The 16,992-nt window shown below is 34.2% G+C and overlaps 1 protein-coding gene across 1 annotated transcript in view; it reads right to left on the bottom strand.

The window, feature by feature from the left end:
- Window positions 1-3,461: 3,461 nt before the first annotated feature.
- LOC118204659 (uncharacterized) overlaps window positions 3,462-16,992 on the bottom strand; it is an 88,781-nt gene continuing 75,250 nt past the window's right edge. The window contains exons 8-9 of the transcript XR_015039135.1: window positions 16,762-16,838; window positions 3,462-3,977 (exon numbers count right to left, since the gene is read on the bottom strand). The gene's annotated coding sequence lies outside the window, so the exon portion shown is untranslated. The remainder of the gene's footprint in view (window positions 3,978-16,761; window positions 16,839-16,992) is intronic.

The raw sequence follows: 16,992 nt of genomic DNA on the forward strand, positions 1-16,992 counted from the left end.
ATAAAATGAAGCTAACTTTTGTTTAGTCGGATAACATGATTTAAAGTGTGGTGGAAGGCAAACCGATGAAGGTTTACGGTAAACCGTAGTATTGAAGTTGGATGTGTTATGTGTGACCAGAATGTCGAGAAATGGAAGAGAATTGCAAGTCTCAAGTTCAAAAGTGAACTGAATAGCAGGATCAATAGAATTCATTGTTGAAAGAACTTTATTAAAATCATCTTTATTACCTTCAAACAGGGTAAAAGTATAGTCTACGTAGCGGAACCATGTCGGGAAGTTTAAAGTTTCAAACAATTTTGATTCATAATAATGCATGTAGATATCAGCCAGGATGGGACTGAGGGGGCTTCCCATGGCTAATCCTTCAGTTTGCTTGTAATATTTATTTTGGAAAACAAAATGTGTTTGTTTCAAACAAAGTTGAGTGAGAGAAATTAGCTCATCAATTTCGATGCAAGAGAAATGAAATTCGCGAAGTCTGGTTTCTAGACATTTTAATGCACCCTCCACTGGGACATTGGTGAATAATGATTTTCTATCAAAAGAAACCATGAGTAAATTACTAGGAGAAATGTTTTTAACCTTTTTTACAAACTCTATTGTATTTTTTATGGTGTAAATGTTATTGTCTAACAGAGTTGAAAATCTAGAAACTAAATATTTAGCTAATGGATACGAGGCAGTACCTAAATTTGATAGAATAGGGCGGAAAGGAATACCACTTTTATGAATTTTGGGAAAAGCATATAATCTGGCACAATTCGCAACAGATGGGATAAGCGAATATTTTAAGTTGCTTGAAATGGTTTGCGAAGATTTGATCGCAGTTTTTATTTTGGATAAGTCCGAAGGTGAAGGATCTTTAGGGATCGGATTATACGGTCCTTCGTTTAAGAGTTTAGTGACACCATCGATGTAAGTGTTCTGATCCATGACGACTATCTGGCCACCTTTGTCGGCCTTTGAAATGATAATATCCGGGTTAGAATGAATTTCGCCCATTGTAGCTCTTTCTCTCGCAGTTAGATTTGGTTTCAAAGGTTTATTATTGAATTTCACATTATGAGCGATAAGATGCCTAATCATTTCTTTCTGTGAATCTGAAACTTTACTGAACTTGAAAGCTTTTTCGATTGGAGCCAAAATCTTTGGAATCGAGGGTTTACAGGTTTGTGAGAAGTTAAAATTATATTTTAGAATTCTCTCTTGTTCTTCTGAAAGACTAATATTAGAAATATTAACTATTGGCTTGATTTTTACAATGGGAAGATTTTTTGAACTACTTGAACTGGAAGACTGTAAAAGAAGTTTTTCGAATTTAACTACAAGGGTGTTTTTATAACGGTTAACTGCATTCTCCGTTCTAGACCAAGACGTTTGTTCAAGGGCAGTGAATTTTGGATATGAATTAGCGAGTTCCGGGTGAAGCTTATAGAGTTTGTTCAGTTTTGGACAATTGCTGACGTGTATCCCTTATGATGGACCGAAGTAAGGCAAGCTTGCAATTTAACAGAATTCTTGAAACGCGAATGGAAGGTTTTTGATTAGATTTGATTTGAATAAAATTGGGGATCAATTTTTTACATTTACATTTAAGTAAAAAGTCAAGATGAACCAAGACGTTTGTTCAAGGGCAGACGTTTGACGCAGACTATTTTTTGTTGTCTGACTTCTGAATTAGTAGTGTTTAGTTCTTTTTTTAATATTTCTTGTAGTTTTAAGAGTTTAAATAAACTTTTTTTATGATTACACAAAATATCGCCCGCTCTAGGACGAAAAACGAGGCGGGGCGGTCGCCGCGTTACCTAGCATACTTTCGTCAAGATCTCCCGCCTTTAATGTGTTAATATTCGGAAACGTTTATTGTAATATCACGGATGATTTTTATTTCTGCTTTCGGAAGTGTTACAGTTTCAAAACAAATTTGTAGTTGTCGAATTTGAAACAAAAAAATGCATTTAATTTTTCAATTTCCTTAATGCATTCTCAATTTTATTTTCATGTCCCAGAAAAGTAACGCATTCAGTTTATATAATTTTCAATAAAAAAAGAGTGATAAGCCCTTTTCCTCTGACAAAATGAAATATTTATGAAAATATAAAAGGGCTGAGTTATGTTTGTCAAAATCATTTATCCTTACAAAACTAGTACTTATATGAAATTGCATTATTTTCAGTAAGAAATTTGATTAGGCAGATAAAATTTATCATTAAAAATATTGTAAATATTTTGAAACATAAAATGTAAGATTTATTTATCAGAAATTTCTCATTCTTTTCACTTAAGAATGGATAAATGGAAAGTTGAAGCATTTTAATAATAATTTATAATCTTGTGAGGATTTACGGCATTCCAATGGCGGGTTCTGGTAGTGTAAATGGTCAACATATCCATCTAGCAACTGGAAAATCCAGAATTCGGAACCCGGCGAATGCATATCTGAGTTTTCATGTTTATCACTCTTAACCGACTCGACAGTGGCACCTGAATTAAAAATGTATTTGACGATAACTCCTGATGAGTTTTATTGAGTATCATGCTTTTCCTCACTTGCCCATTGAATGGGGAAGGAACGTAAGCAATTATCGTATTTTCCCATGGATGCTTCAGTACTATAAGTGGTTGGTACATCTAATTAGCAGCTGGAAGATCTTTTGCTCGTTTCTCGGCGAAGGCAAGGTTGATTTTCTCATTTCTGACTCTTGAAAGCATGATAGCTCTGATTAGCTGTCATTTCTTCATTCCTGGATATTTACAAAATAATACCTTTCTTCGAAGTATTTTTGCAGATCAAATACATATGAACGTTTAAGCAAACTTTATTTATTCGGTTGAAATTTTTTTAATTTCTGACTATTTTGACGAAAACAAAACTTATTCTTAAAAATATTGTAAAACGAATGAATTCAGATTTAAGAGTAAGAAACACCAAAACGAAAGTTAAAGAACATTTCTAAAGGACTGTTACTTACATTTAAAATATATAGTTATCGAAAACTGGATATTCTAGCATTAGAAAAGGTATTTTTCTCATATCTTAATCTGTAAAAAAATTGAACTTGAAATTGTTATTACTTTTCAAATGCGGAAGAAATGTATAATTTAGAGTAAAGTAAATTGAAAAGTAAGAGAGCGGAAAATCTGCTTTTTAATAAAAATATGTTACGCGGTGAAATTTCGTAAACTTTTTTAGGATAAAGGGAAAGTGAAAATTTAATAACATAAAAAGGATAAAGTACTTAAGTTTCTTTCTATGATACACACATATATATACACATATCGTGTCCACAAAAGTCATTAAGTTCCATTGTCAAAAGGCAGTAAAAAATGAACCACTGATGAGATGAATCACTCATCAGAATGACCTGAAATTTGACCTCAATATTCATGAAGCAATGTGAATATGTTTGCGGAAGAAAAGAAATAATTCAAAATTTTATCAAAAATGGCGCTGTATTTGTTACGAATTAAAATAGGTGACATTCGCACTACATAATAGTCTTAATAAAAAACACGGAGTATGAGCATCGTGCAGTTCCCGTTTGAGACGTCTGAGAAGCTCGTCATGACTTTGTCACTGAAGGGTCGGGCTCTGCTTGTGAAGCTTTTTTACAAGAACGGTAGCTGTGCATCAACTATCCTGAAGAAATTGCAGACATTAATGGATATAAGAAGCCTATTATTGCGCGTACATTAGAGGGTGTAAGTATGCATAATTTTGAATAGATAGCACTGCAAGATGTTTCGTAAAATTTTACGAACCGTGCTGAGAGGCATGTCTAAAGATCGGACAGTTCCCTTTGCATTGCGCATTCCCACACTATTTCTTATCTCTTCTTGCAATGCTATAGCCACATCTTCCACTCACGCCGAAGCAACTGGTTTCCTTCCTCTACCAAATCTCGTCAAATGAATCGGTCTCTTCGATTTTACGAATCATCTTCCATGGACCCTTGAGAGACATCGGACCAGAGCTGCAGAGAGAAAAGAAGAGCTGGAATATGTGTGAAGTAAACAAGTCGGAAGTGTAGTTAAAATTTAACTGGCAGTGGCTTAAAAAGTGAGAAAATGTCCGCATAGTGAAAAGAATACAATGCATAATAAATACAATGAAAGACAAAACAAATGCAAAAACAGTAATGGAAGGAAAATGTTTTTGTGGTGGGAAACGAATGGCCAAAGATCATAGTCTTCTTCAAGAATCTTATAGTTGAAGAGATTAAATGAATTTAAGTATTCACATCTAAGTGTTTTGTCAAAGAATTTTGTGTTTGTCTTGTTAAGAAATGTTTCAATAGTGTCATATCTGAGATTTTCATGATGTGTGACATTTCTAATGTACGAGTAGTAATGTGCATTGATGATAATGCGTGGGAAACGAATTTGAAATTTTTTGTAATTTCAGGGTTTTTTTTTTTTAACCGTAAACTAAAATTGGTCTGATAATGGCGGTGTAAACAGTACTTTTTTTTTTTTTTTGGTAATATCCATACTTGATTGCTTTCCAACAACGGGAATTAGACTATTGATAACCTTGTTTGCTTTATTTCTAATTTTGAGAATATGATCATTTCATTTTAATTTAGAATTAAAAGTAACACCCAAATATTTGGCAGCCTTGACTAAAGGAACAGTTTCTTTGAAAAGAGTAAGCTGGCGAGTTGGTACAGTCTGGGCCTTTTTCTTTCTAATGATAAGTAATTGAGACTTCGTAACATTGATAGCCATTCTCCATAAGGTGCACCGTTTCTCAGTATAAGGTACTTGATCTTGTAATGTTTAGCATTTGTAGATCTTTCAGCAAGCGCTGTGTCATCTGCATAACATCCAAGGAAGTAGTGATGGTCGAGGTTATCCTTGGGGAAATCGGCGACAAAGAACAAGTAAAATGTTGGGCCAAGGATAGATCCGTGGGGGATCCCCGACTCTAATGGGTCTAATGTCTGAACAGTCATTTCCTTGAGTAATGATGAATTTCCCGTGTGATATGAAAGACATCAATAGGATGATAGTTTCTCTGTCAATATTCATTTGAATATGCTTATATATGGGCCCCTCGTGCCAGACGTGAACGCTTTCGCCACGTTCAGCATGAGCAAGGTAACAGTTTCTCTGTTATGAAGGGCTGCACTTGCAAATTCTGATATTCTTACTAATTGCTTCGTGGTAAACAAAGATTTTCGAAAACTGAACTATTCGTTTGGTAATAAAGACAAATAAGGCTGCAATCTGTGATAAATAATATTTTCAAAGATTTCACTGATTCCACTAAGTAAACTTATAGGGCAGTACCCATCCGGCTTAGTTGTATCTTTTCCAGGTTTAGTTATTAATTTAATTTTTGCACATCTCCACAAATCCGGAAAGTAAGAATGGGTAAGACAATGCGTTGATTACACTTGTAAGTTTTGTGATCGAGTTTAAGGATAAGTTTCTGAGAGCAATATTTGGAATATCATTCTGTCCCGGTGCAGTTATGATTTTAAGCTTCTTAATAATATGTTGGACTTTTTATGGAGTAGCGAATTTTGTTAAAATTTTAACAGGGGGGGGGCATTTAGCCAGTCTCTGATTGTATACCAGACTTCACAGAGAAGTTTATGTCTCTAAATTCAGCATTTGGATAAACTGTCTCTCTAAATGATCAGCAAAGACTCTAGCTTTGGCATCATTAGACAGAGCCATTTCATTATTGGTTTAGAGAGGTCGTTTACAAAAGTACCTTTTCCTCGTTCGGTTAATATAAGCTCAAAATTTGCCACCATTGACATCAAGATTAAGATATATTTTCCCAACGTTCCAAATTTAATGCTTTGATGTATTTTTTTATTTTTCTATTAAGCTTATTAATTTCTTTCTTCAGGTTAGGTCTACAGGTAAGATGCCATTTCTTTCTTTTTCTGTTCCTTTCTTTAATAAGATCTCTAATATGTGAAGGAAGTCGATCAATATTATTTTTTGGAATATTTCTGAGTCATTGTGCATAGCTGTTTTGATATCACTAGTAAGTTTTTCGATGGTAATATAAATATCTTTTTTAGTTTGAAGAGCGCCAAGATCAAGAGGATTAGTAGATAAAAGGTAGTTGAAAAGTCTATAGTAGGTTGAGGTTTTCTATTTATCAGGAGAAGGTTTAGCAGACTCTAAGGTAGCAAGTATAAGAATATAATCCGACGAACGCTCATATTTAACATCCAGGATCATAGAAATGTTAGTAGTTGAAAGAATTAAATCCAAGATATCTCCCTTTTTGCAGACAGCTGTGTCGAGATGTATATTCAATAGGTACATGTACTTTTATATTTGATAACATACAGACTCCCCATGCACCACAGATGTACAACGCTGGGCTTACAGAAGTAAGTTAACAGTAAAACATTAAAAGTTGCATGCATAAATAAAACGAACAAAAGCAGAGGACGTCAGTCTGGACTTCACGAAAACTGATAAGTTTACTAGCGAAGTCACTCCGAACATTTTCAAATCATCGTTCTGCAAGCATAATCTAGGGCCATTAAATGTAAGCCATCAGAAAATCAAATATTCCACATCCTGATATACTCTTTTTGAACATTCACATAAATTGTTTGATCTTAGATTAAAACAAAACGGGTAACTTGTAAATTTACCGTGACCGGATAAAAGCTGAGAAATTTTAAAATTAATAGAGAGGAAAGACTCTGAATACAGTCTATGGTAAATAGAAGGAAAGAACTTTTTGGTGACCTCAGCATTACAGGATGAAATAAATTCCTCATTCCCCTTAGCTAAAAGCTTCTTATAATGAAAGGACTTCCAATAGCTCTTTGTAATGCTAATGTTGATATTAATGGGTAAATGCAAGGCATCTTTAGCTAAGAAATCAGCTCTTTCATTTCCATAGAAACCGTGATGAGCACGCGCATAAGCAAAGCGGATATCAATCCTCTATTTCTAAGCGAACTGACAGTTAATAGGCTTTCAATAACTAATTTGTCGCAGCTGGTAATACTGTTCAAAACGTTCACAGCTAAGGTGATCGGCCCTTTTTTGGTAACTTTACCATTACTGGAAGTAATGGGAAGTGCGCGTTTAGTTTCAGTACTCTTTGAATGTTGTTGGATAAAAAGTTGTAGATTTGTTTCTTTGATGGCTTTTACTAGCTCAGCAAGTTCAGTGTACGCTTTACGTGCTTCAGTAATAATGTTAAAGTTTATGCCAGTGCTGATCGCTTGCGCATAAGTTTTATTGGTTATTGCTCTTTCAGGATAGGTTTTTATTTCGTCCTTCTTGAGTTTTGGAACATTTCACAACCCCGAATGTTAGATGTGTGAGGTTGATTCCAATTTGCACAAAAAGAATGTTTCTCCTTATTTTTAGTTTCTGGACAGACAATAGAAACATGAATTTTGACCACATTGGACGCACTTAAAGTCATGATGACATCCAGCCTGGGTATGGTGAAACCCTTGACAGCGATAACATTGTAAGGGTCCCACCGCCCTTTGTAGTCTTCAACGTTAATTGTAAATTTCCAGATAAATCTTTCATGGAATATCTACTTGGAGTGTTCAGTCTTCGTTAAGTAACGAGCAAAAGCGAAAGCACGATTTTATTCCCTTCTTTTCTGCGGAACATTTCTTGAACATTTCGGACTTCATAATTTTTACTTTTGAAATCTTGAATTATATCATCAATAAGAGTGTCAATAGATAGATTTCTAATGATCTGTTAATTTGTAGGAATCTGTTAATTTGCCTCCATGTGTAGGTTCCATTTTCAATGACGATAGGTGGTATTTTGTCATGTTTCTTTTTCATATCATTATTATGAATTATTGAAGTGTTAACACTATGTTTCGGTTCATCAGCATTTGTAGTGTCCATTTGGTTAGATCTTGAGTTTCATTTAATTCTGAAATCGTTTTCTGGTTTATTGTCGTTATTAGACGTTTTCGGTAGCTCATTATTATTTTTGATAGCCAAATCCAGTTTTGAAAATCGCTTACTTACAGTTTGATCACCTTTTCGTAATTTAGAGAATGATTCATCGCCGGAACTTGTATCTTTATCCATAGGTTTCTCCTGCGCAAAAGTAAATGTTTTCAGTCGATACTTTGTAAAACTTTATCGCACTTTTATCACGTTTAGTAGATCGTTTTGTAGCATGTTGAGGTTTAGGCACCGTTTCATTTGCTTCATTATTCTGCTTCATTATTCATTCATTAAGTAAAGTTGGCGGAGCATCATTTACTTGGACAACAAATCATTTACTTGGACCTTTTTTTAAAAATTTTTTAAAAAATTTTTAAATACAAATTTTAAAAATAAATCATAAAAAATGGGTAAATTTTATTTTGAATGAACCTAAATTTTGAAATGTGAAAGGAAGAATCAATTAAGTTTAATAAAAAAGAGAGATCAATAAATATATACCAAATTCAATTAAAATTGAGGAGCTAAAACTTTGAGAGCTAATTTTTTAAATACTACTCGTGCGATTTTTACAAAACTTAGTAGTCTGGCGTAATTTGAGTCGTAGAATTGAAATATGGAAAAAATTTGGTATGTTATTTCAGAAAAAGGCCGATTTTGCGTCAAAATACCTATATTAGAACAATGCTATATATAAATCTAATACATATCCTAAGTCGCTCTTTCGAGACATGAAAAATGCAAGTTGAATTTCGTCAATCGGCCCAGTAGAACGGGAGATACAGAACCATTTTCCTCCCCCGCAGTGTGCAAAAACATTCCAAACTAACAAGTAAACACTATACATAAGCTAGATTTGTAATATAATAAAATTTTCAAAAACGATTAATAGCTTATTTTATGATACCCTCAACAATTGAGAAGACAATAAATAATTTAGTTTAAATAGTTGTTAGCGGCTTGCAATTCGGAAGTAGTTCGGAAAATTGTTTAAGGATGTAGTGCAGCGAAGTTCCATTGAATATCTTAACAAACTCTTTTATCAGCCCTTGAGCATCCTTAATAAACTTAAGTACGTCATCAAGACCTTGATTTTCAGATTGAAGTGGACGATTTCTACTTTTTTTAGGAGCATTTGTTTTACTTCTAACAACGCAAGCGTACGTCTCTATCCTTGTCCTACATCTGAGGCTTTATCGGTCGTAGCACGATCTGGGGCTCTCTTTGTGTGTAAACTATGAAGTCACGTGGATTTGTCAACTGAAACCGCCTCAAATTTTACTGTTTATCCAATTAGAATATGAAAATGCAACTCAAGCCGATTCCCTATTAATTAATTCCCTGAACCAATGCAAGTATAGCAATAAATTGCAAGAACTCCCGCGAAAGGAAATCTGATCTGCCTAAGAACAATAATGAAGACTGTTTTACTCCAAACACTGAAGGAAATTGACCACGCTTACTCATATTCTACGGCGATGTTCGACTCACCTGTACAGAAAATGAAGCTTTTATTTCTTTCATACAAGGCATGCGGCCACTTTCCCAGTTTTAATTTATCCACCTAAATTTTCTTATGTGTAACAATTAAAAACCTGATGTGCTATCGCATTAACAACCCCAACAAAACAAATTCTTTCATTTTTCACGATGCAGTTTCAAAAGACAACCCTCTACTGACACGTAATCGCGTTACACATGAAGTAATTAAAAACCAATCATACAGATGACCCATACGCCGGGTCGATCCACCAGAATTTAGCGTTCTGAACTATTCAGCCAATGATGGCGCTTACATCAAATGGGATTTTAAAAATTTATAAATATTTCAATAATCCATTACTAATTTAAGTTTGTTAATGATAAACGTTTAGTACAGTAATTTAAATGTCTATAAATTATAGTTTCTGCATAGCCTTCATTTTCAATGGTAAATCCTATAGAAATTTGCTCTAAATAGTTCGTTGCTGCAAATATTAATAAGTATTAAAATACTTAAAGTGCACTGTAAATTGTATAAAACGTGTTCGAATATATCGAAAGCATACTAGTAATGGTTGATTAGGAGGCACGGATAGTAAACTAATGCTTTACTGTGCTGCGGGAGATATCTCAATATATCCTATCTAAGATTTTCAAAATTGGCGTACATATCTGACTAAATATCGAAAGCTTTTTTGTACTTTGTATACAGTAGAAAAAAAGGGAGGTTTTTTTTTTTTTTTTTTTTTTTTTTTTTTTTTTTTTTTTTTTTAAGGGGGTCGTTTTTGTTTGCTTAAACACGTTTGTTTAAACGCACGATTGCTAGCTGCCTCAATGGAAGGGTTACACATGAGGGAAAAGCATAAAAGGGCTTGTTTGTCGGGATTGTTACCCATGTTAAACTACGAGTGCTGAGCTGTCATTAGCGAGCCTTAATATTAGTTTAGATTACTTGAATATGGCAAAGCACACGAGGGCTAGGTGGAATCATGCAGGACATCCTAAGTAAACCATGCTCGTTTTCACAAGGAAAGGAAACTACGATAAATACCCATGCAAACCACATGGTAAGTTCCCCCCCCACACGTTTTTTTTAAAATGCATTATTTGTTCTACATGTAATTTTAAAAGAATATTTCATTTCATTAATGTTTATTGATTTATGTCGCATTTTTCGAAAACTACTAAATTTTGCATCCATATACATGGATGTGAAAATTTCCCATTTTTTGAAAGAGATGAGTTATAAGAGATAAGAAAAGTTGTTTTTATTCTGCAGCCATTCTGTTTGTGCATTCACTATAACAATAGCCCAGTCCTGGAACTTAGCCAATGACAAACAGTGGCCATGGATCAAAATGTCTGGTGGAATTTCTATTCATATAAATAGCATTTACAGAGTATGCTACTTTCCTGAAACCAGAGAAATATTTGTTCTGTATCTCTAACTGCGATTATTTTTGACAAAAATATATATAGCAACACATATAACACAATTATCAATAAACTTATTCTGCTCTATCTTTATCTCTTGGAAACGTAAACTCATGGTAGATGATAACCTTAGAGAAGCAAACAAAGGTTGCTCCGTATAGCATATACTGAAATTTGCTGTCTCATAAGCATCAAGCATTTGCCTAAAATATAAGTAAACCAACGATATCAAGCTAAACCATAAATCTGAATAAACATTATTCTAAAATAAATGCCTTTTAAAACTTGATTCCTTTGGAAAAAAAGACATGAATTATTACAATTATTACTGTTTTGCAATCTTATGGCAGCTTAGCTTGGATAGTTTTTAACGGAGGCCACTGGATCGTCTGAGCCACTGGCCACTCTGGTCGTCCGATCTGCATACGATCGATTTACTGTTCCTATTTCGAAGGGCCTGATTTCGAACCCCGATTGGGATATGGACTGTACTGTAGTATTTTTGTGGAGTGAAGCCGCTCTAAATTCGTCGGGACAAAAGGCTTTCAAGAAGCTACGAGAGCGCTAGATCATTAGCGCTAGATCACTAATATTGAGAATTTATAAACAGCAGAACGAAACGTAATGATAGTTATTTCATATAAAGCTTAGAAAAGAGAACGAAACGTAATAATAGTTACTTCATATAAAGCTTAGAAAATACCAGTTTTACTAAACATAATTTTTAAAGTATAAAATATTGAAAAATCACCTAGAAAGTGAACTGAATTGGAAAAAGTAAGAAATTCATATCAAGAAGCAAGCAATGAAGATGTTAGAATCACTTGGAATTCAGAATTTTTACTCTGCCTTAGGGACACCAAAAGCTAACACACTTTAACCCTCAGTTTTTACGAGTGCTGTAAGACAAGTGATTCCAAAATATCTGAAGGATTTTTAACATTCACAGGACCACCAGCGACTGAGAGGTGAAGTCGCTGAACACTGGAAGTTCAGATCTGAGTTCGATTCCAGACAAACGGGCTGGCTGCATGGGCATTTTTGTATTTCTTCCCATGTGTAAACGTGTGTACGAGCGAATTCTCCTAAGAAAATCCTCCACGAAGGCATTCCTTCCCTTAGGCAGATAGCCCGAGTGCTTTGCCAAAATTAAATAAAAGAAACCACATTAATATTCACAAATCTTTGATACGCATACAGTGACTGGAATAAACTGAATAAGAGCTAAACGCTGAAACGCGATTTACTTGCAGTGAATCAAGCCCTTGTTATCTTACAGTACCTTTTTGCAAATAACTGTTGTAAAAGCATATTCGTTTCTTAACCGGAATGCACAGAAACATAGGATTTCGTAAATAGTCGATAAGGTCTCTGTGAGACTAGTACAACTAAGAAAACAATAGAAACCTGTAGAAACTCTCTAGTCCTGTAGGAAACCTGTAAACACTCGAACTTGGAGCTACTACTCTAATCAGTACAGAAATAAAATTTCATTTTGAATTAGAAACGTGTTAGATCTAGTGTATACATGCATTTTTTAATTTATGAAATAAAGAGATTGTATGTAGAAAATCTAATTAATTAAGACACAATAACACGCCGAATAAATACTAATTCAGAAGTCAAACAACAAAAATCAGCGTTATACCTACAAAATTTTCACAGGACTAGTTTCGATGGTTTTACCGAACCATCATCTTCAGCTGCAAAACCGCAAATGAACAAGATAGGAAATAATGATTAGATAAGATAAGAAAGCCTGAACAAGAATAAGCAAGTGGCGCCATCTGTTGGCGAAACCAGAACTAAAACATAATTTCTCTAAAAGCCGAAGGCAAATTTGGATTGGAATTAGGATCGTTAACTAGAACAGAAAGATTTTTATGAATGTGAAATGCCTCTATAAAATCCAGTTCTCCAATGGAAGATGTTTTTTGAATAATTTTGGCAGCAGAAAAATTGAAAGTGTGATTTTCGGACCAGCAATGTTGAGCAACAGAAGACTTCTGTGTTTCCTTTTTTCTAACATATGCCTCATGTTCTTTGACGCGAAATTTTAAGGCTCTCTTAGTTTGGCCAATGTAAATTAAACCGCACTGGCAAGGAATCCTATAATTACCCCAGGAATTCATATCCGGAATGGGGTCCTTGAGTACAGAAGTTGGAATTTTATTGATGGGAGAATAAACAACCCGAAAGTTAAATTTCTGCAAAATATGTGCAACTTTATAGCTAATTGATGGAAAGAAGGGAATGACAACAGAATTTTTATAATCTCCTAAAATAAGAGTGTGGCTTTTAGTGTGTTCAGATGAGAATTTTTTAACTGCTTGATTAATAATGTTGGGTGAAAAGCCCCTGTCGATAGCTATTGCTTTTAAATAATTTAGTTCTTCATCAAGGGCTAGTTTGGAGGAGCAAACTTGAAGAGCACGGAAAACATAGGAATAAAATGAAGCTAACTTTTGTTTAGTCGGATGACATGATTTAAAGTGTGGTGGAAGGCAAACCGATGAAGGTTTACGGTAAACTGTAGTACTGAAGTTGGATGTGTTACCTGTGACCAGAATGTCGAGAAACGGAAGAGAATTGCAAGTCTCAAGTTCAAAAGTGAACTGAATAGCAGGATCAATAGAATTCATTGTTGAAAGAACTTTATTTAAATCATCTTTATTACCTTCAAACAGGGTAAAAGTATCGTCTACGTAGCGGAACCATGCCGGGAAGTTTAACGTTTCAAACAATTTTGATTCATAATAATGCATGTAGATATCAGCTAGGATGGGACTGAGGGGGCTTCCCATGGCTAATCCCTCAGTTTGCTTGTAATATTTATTTTGGAAAACAAAATGTGTTTCTTTCAAACAGAGTTGAGTGAGAGAAATTAGCTCCTCAATTTCGATGCAAGAGAAATGAAATTCGCGAAGTCTGGTTTCTAGACATCTTAATGCACCCTCCACTGGGACATTGGTGAATAATGATTTTACATCAAAAGAAACCATTAGTAAATTACTAGGAGAAATGTTTTTAACCTTTTTTACAAACTCTATTGAATTTTTTATGGTGTAAATGTTATTGTCTAATAGAGTGGAAAATCTAGAAACTAAATATTTAGCTAAAGGATACGAGGCAGTACCTAAATTTGATAGAATAGGGCGGAAAGGAATACCACTTTTATGAATTTTGGGAAAAGCATATAATCTGGCACAATTCGCAACAGATGGGATAAGCGAATGTTTTAAGTTGCTTGAAATGATTTGCGAAGATTTGATCGCAGTTTTTATTTTGGATAAGTCCGAAGGTGAAGGATCTTTAGGGATCGGATTATATGGTCCTTCGTTTAAGAGTTTAGTGACACCATCGATGTAAGTGTTCTTATCCATGACGACTATCTGGCCACCTTTGTCGGCCTTTGAAATGATAATATCCGGGTTAGAATGAATTTCGTGCATTGTAGCTCTTTCTCTCGCAGTTAGATTTGGTTTCAAAGGTTTATTATTGAATTTCACATTATGAGCGATAAGATGCCTAATCATTTCTTTCTGTGAATCTGAAACTTTACTGAACTTGAAAGCTTTTTCGATAGGAGCCAAAATCTTTGGAATCGAGGGTTTACAGGTTTGTGAGAAGTTAAAATTATATTTTAGAATTCTCTCTTGTTCTTCTGAAAGACTAACATTAGAAATATTAACTATTGGCTTGATGTTTTCAATGGGAAGATTTTTTGAACTACTTGAACTGGAAGACTGTAAAAGAAGTTTTTCGAATTCAACTGCAAGGGTGTTTTTATGACGGTTAACTGCATTCTCCGTTCTAGACCAAGACTTTTGTTCAAGGGTAGTGAATTTTAGATATGATTTAGCGAGTTCCAGATGAAGCTTATAGAGTTCATGTTCAATTTTGGACAATTGTTGACGTGTATCCCTTATCACGGACCGAAGTAAGGCAAGCTTGCAATTTAACAGAATTCTTGAAACGCGACTCGAAGGTTTTTGATTAGATTTGATTTGAATAAAATTGGGGATCAATTTTTTACATTTACATTTAAGTAGATGGCCGGATAATCGTCATGGTCATCATCAAAGGATCATCAGATCATCATCAAAGGTGGCCAGATAGTCGTCATGGATCAGAACACTTACATCGATGGTGTCACTAAACTCTTAAACGAAGGACCATATAATCCGATCCCTAAAGATCCTTGACCTTAGGACTTATCGAAAATAAAAACTGCGATCAAATCTTCGCAAATCATTTCAAGCAACTTAAAACATTCGCTTATCCCATCTGTTGCGAATTGTGCCAGATTATATGCTCTTCCCAAAATTCATAAAAGTGGTATTCCTTTCCGCCCTATTCTATCAAATTTAGGTACTGCCTCGTATCCTTTAGCTAAATATTTAGTTTCTAGATTTTCCACTCTATTAGACAATAACATTTACACCATAAAAAATTCAATAGAGTTTGTAAAAAAGGTTAAAAACATTTCTCCTAGTAATTTACTAATGGTTTCTTTTGATGTAAAATCATTATTCACCAATGTCCCAGTGGAGGGTGCATTAAGATGTCTAGAAACCAGACTTCGCGAATTTCATTTCTCTTGCATCGAAATTGAGGAGCTAATTTCTCTCACTCAACTCTGTTTGAAAGAAACACATTTTGTTTTCCAAAATAAATATTACAAGCAAACTGAGGGATTAGCCATGGGAAGCCCCCTCAGTCCCATCCTGGCTGATATCTACATGCATTATTACGAATCAAAATTGTTTGAAACGTTAAACTTCCCGGCATGGTTCCGCTACGTAGACGATACTTTTACCCTGTTTGTAGGTAATAAAGATGATTTAAATAAAGTTCTTTCAACAATGAATTCTATTGATCCTGCTATTCAGTTCACTTTTGAACTTGAGACTTGCAATTCTCTTCCGTTTCTCGACATTCTGGTCACACGTAACACATCCAACTTCAGTACTACAGTTTACCGTAAACCTTCATCGGTTTGCCTTCCACCACACTTTAAATCATGTCATCCGACTAAACAAAAGTTAGCTTCATTTTATTCCTATGTTTTCCGTGCTCTTCAAGTTTGCTCCTCCAAACTAGCCCTTGATGAAGAACTAAATTATTTAAAAGCAATAACTATTGACAGGGGCTTTTCACCCAACATTATTAATCAAGCAGTTAAAAAATTCTCATCTGAACACACTAAAAGCCACACTCTTATTTTAGGAGATTATAAAAATTCTGTTGTCATTCCCTTCTTTCCATCAATTTATAGGATTGTTATTCCTTCTGTTGCTCAACATTGCTGGTCCGAAAATCACACTTTCAATTTTTCTGCTGCCAAAATTATTCAAAAAACATCTTCCATTGGAGAACTGGATTTTCTAGAGGCATTTCACATTCATAAAAATCTTTCTGTTCTAGTTAACGATCCTAATTCCAATCCAAATTTGCCTTCGGCTTTTAGAGAAATTATGTTTTAGTTCTGGCTTCGCCAACAGATGGCGCCACTTGCTTATTCTTGTTCAGGCTTTCTTATCTTATCTAATCATTATTTCCTATCTTGTTCATTTGCGGTTTTGCAGCTGAAAATGATGGTTCGGTAAAACCATCGAAACTAGTCCTGTGAAAATTTTGTAGGTATAACGCTGATTTTTGTTGTTTGACTTCTGAATTAGTACTAATTAATTAATTAAATTAAATTTTTAATTTATTTTAAAATATTTAGAAAATTAAATTAATTTTTTAATTATACAAGGTTAACCAAAATGGCATATTTTGTTTCAAATAGAAACGAACTTACGCCTGTAAATTTCTGTGTTTACTAACATCGAACAAAATCATGATGAGATTTCTAAGCATATTTGGATAAAATGAAAAATCTCATAAAAGAAATTTCTAAAAAGTAAACTGAAATACTTCTTACATGCACTTCTGGATTACAAGAGAGTTAATATCATACTGTGAAGTGGAGGAGCCTTTCATGAAAACTGTCTCTCTAACCTGAAGGGGGGAGAAAAAAAGGTAAAATGACAAATACGCAAATAAATACTATTCTCTACACTCAAAAATATTTCACTTACTTAATCTAAAATTTAGATAGTCGTGCTAAAATATCACAGCTGCAGCTAAAATAATTGTTGCATAGAATTCCGTG

This window comes from Stegodyphus dumicola, chromosome X2 (genome assembly GCF_044657685.1).
Source record: "Stegodyphus dumicola isolate Sdum_Otavi_A_Nest chromosome X2, ASM4465768v1".
In the NCBI taxonomy this organism is placed as follows: domain Eukaryota; kingdom Metazoa; phylum Arthropoda; class Arachnida; order Araneae; family Eresidae; genus Stegodyphus; species Stegodyphus dumicola.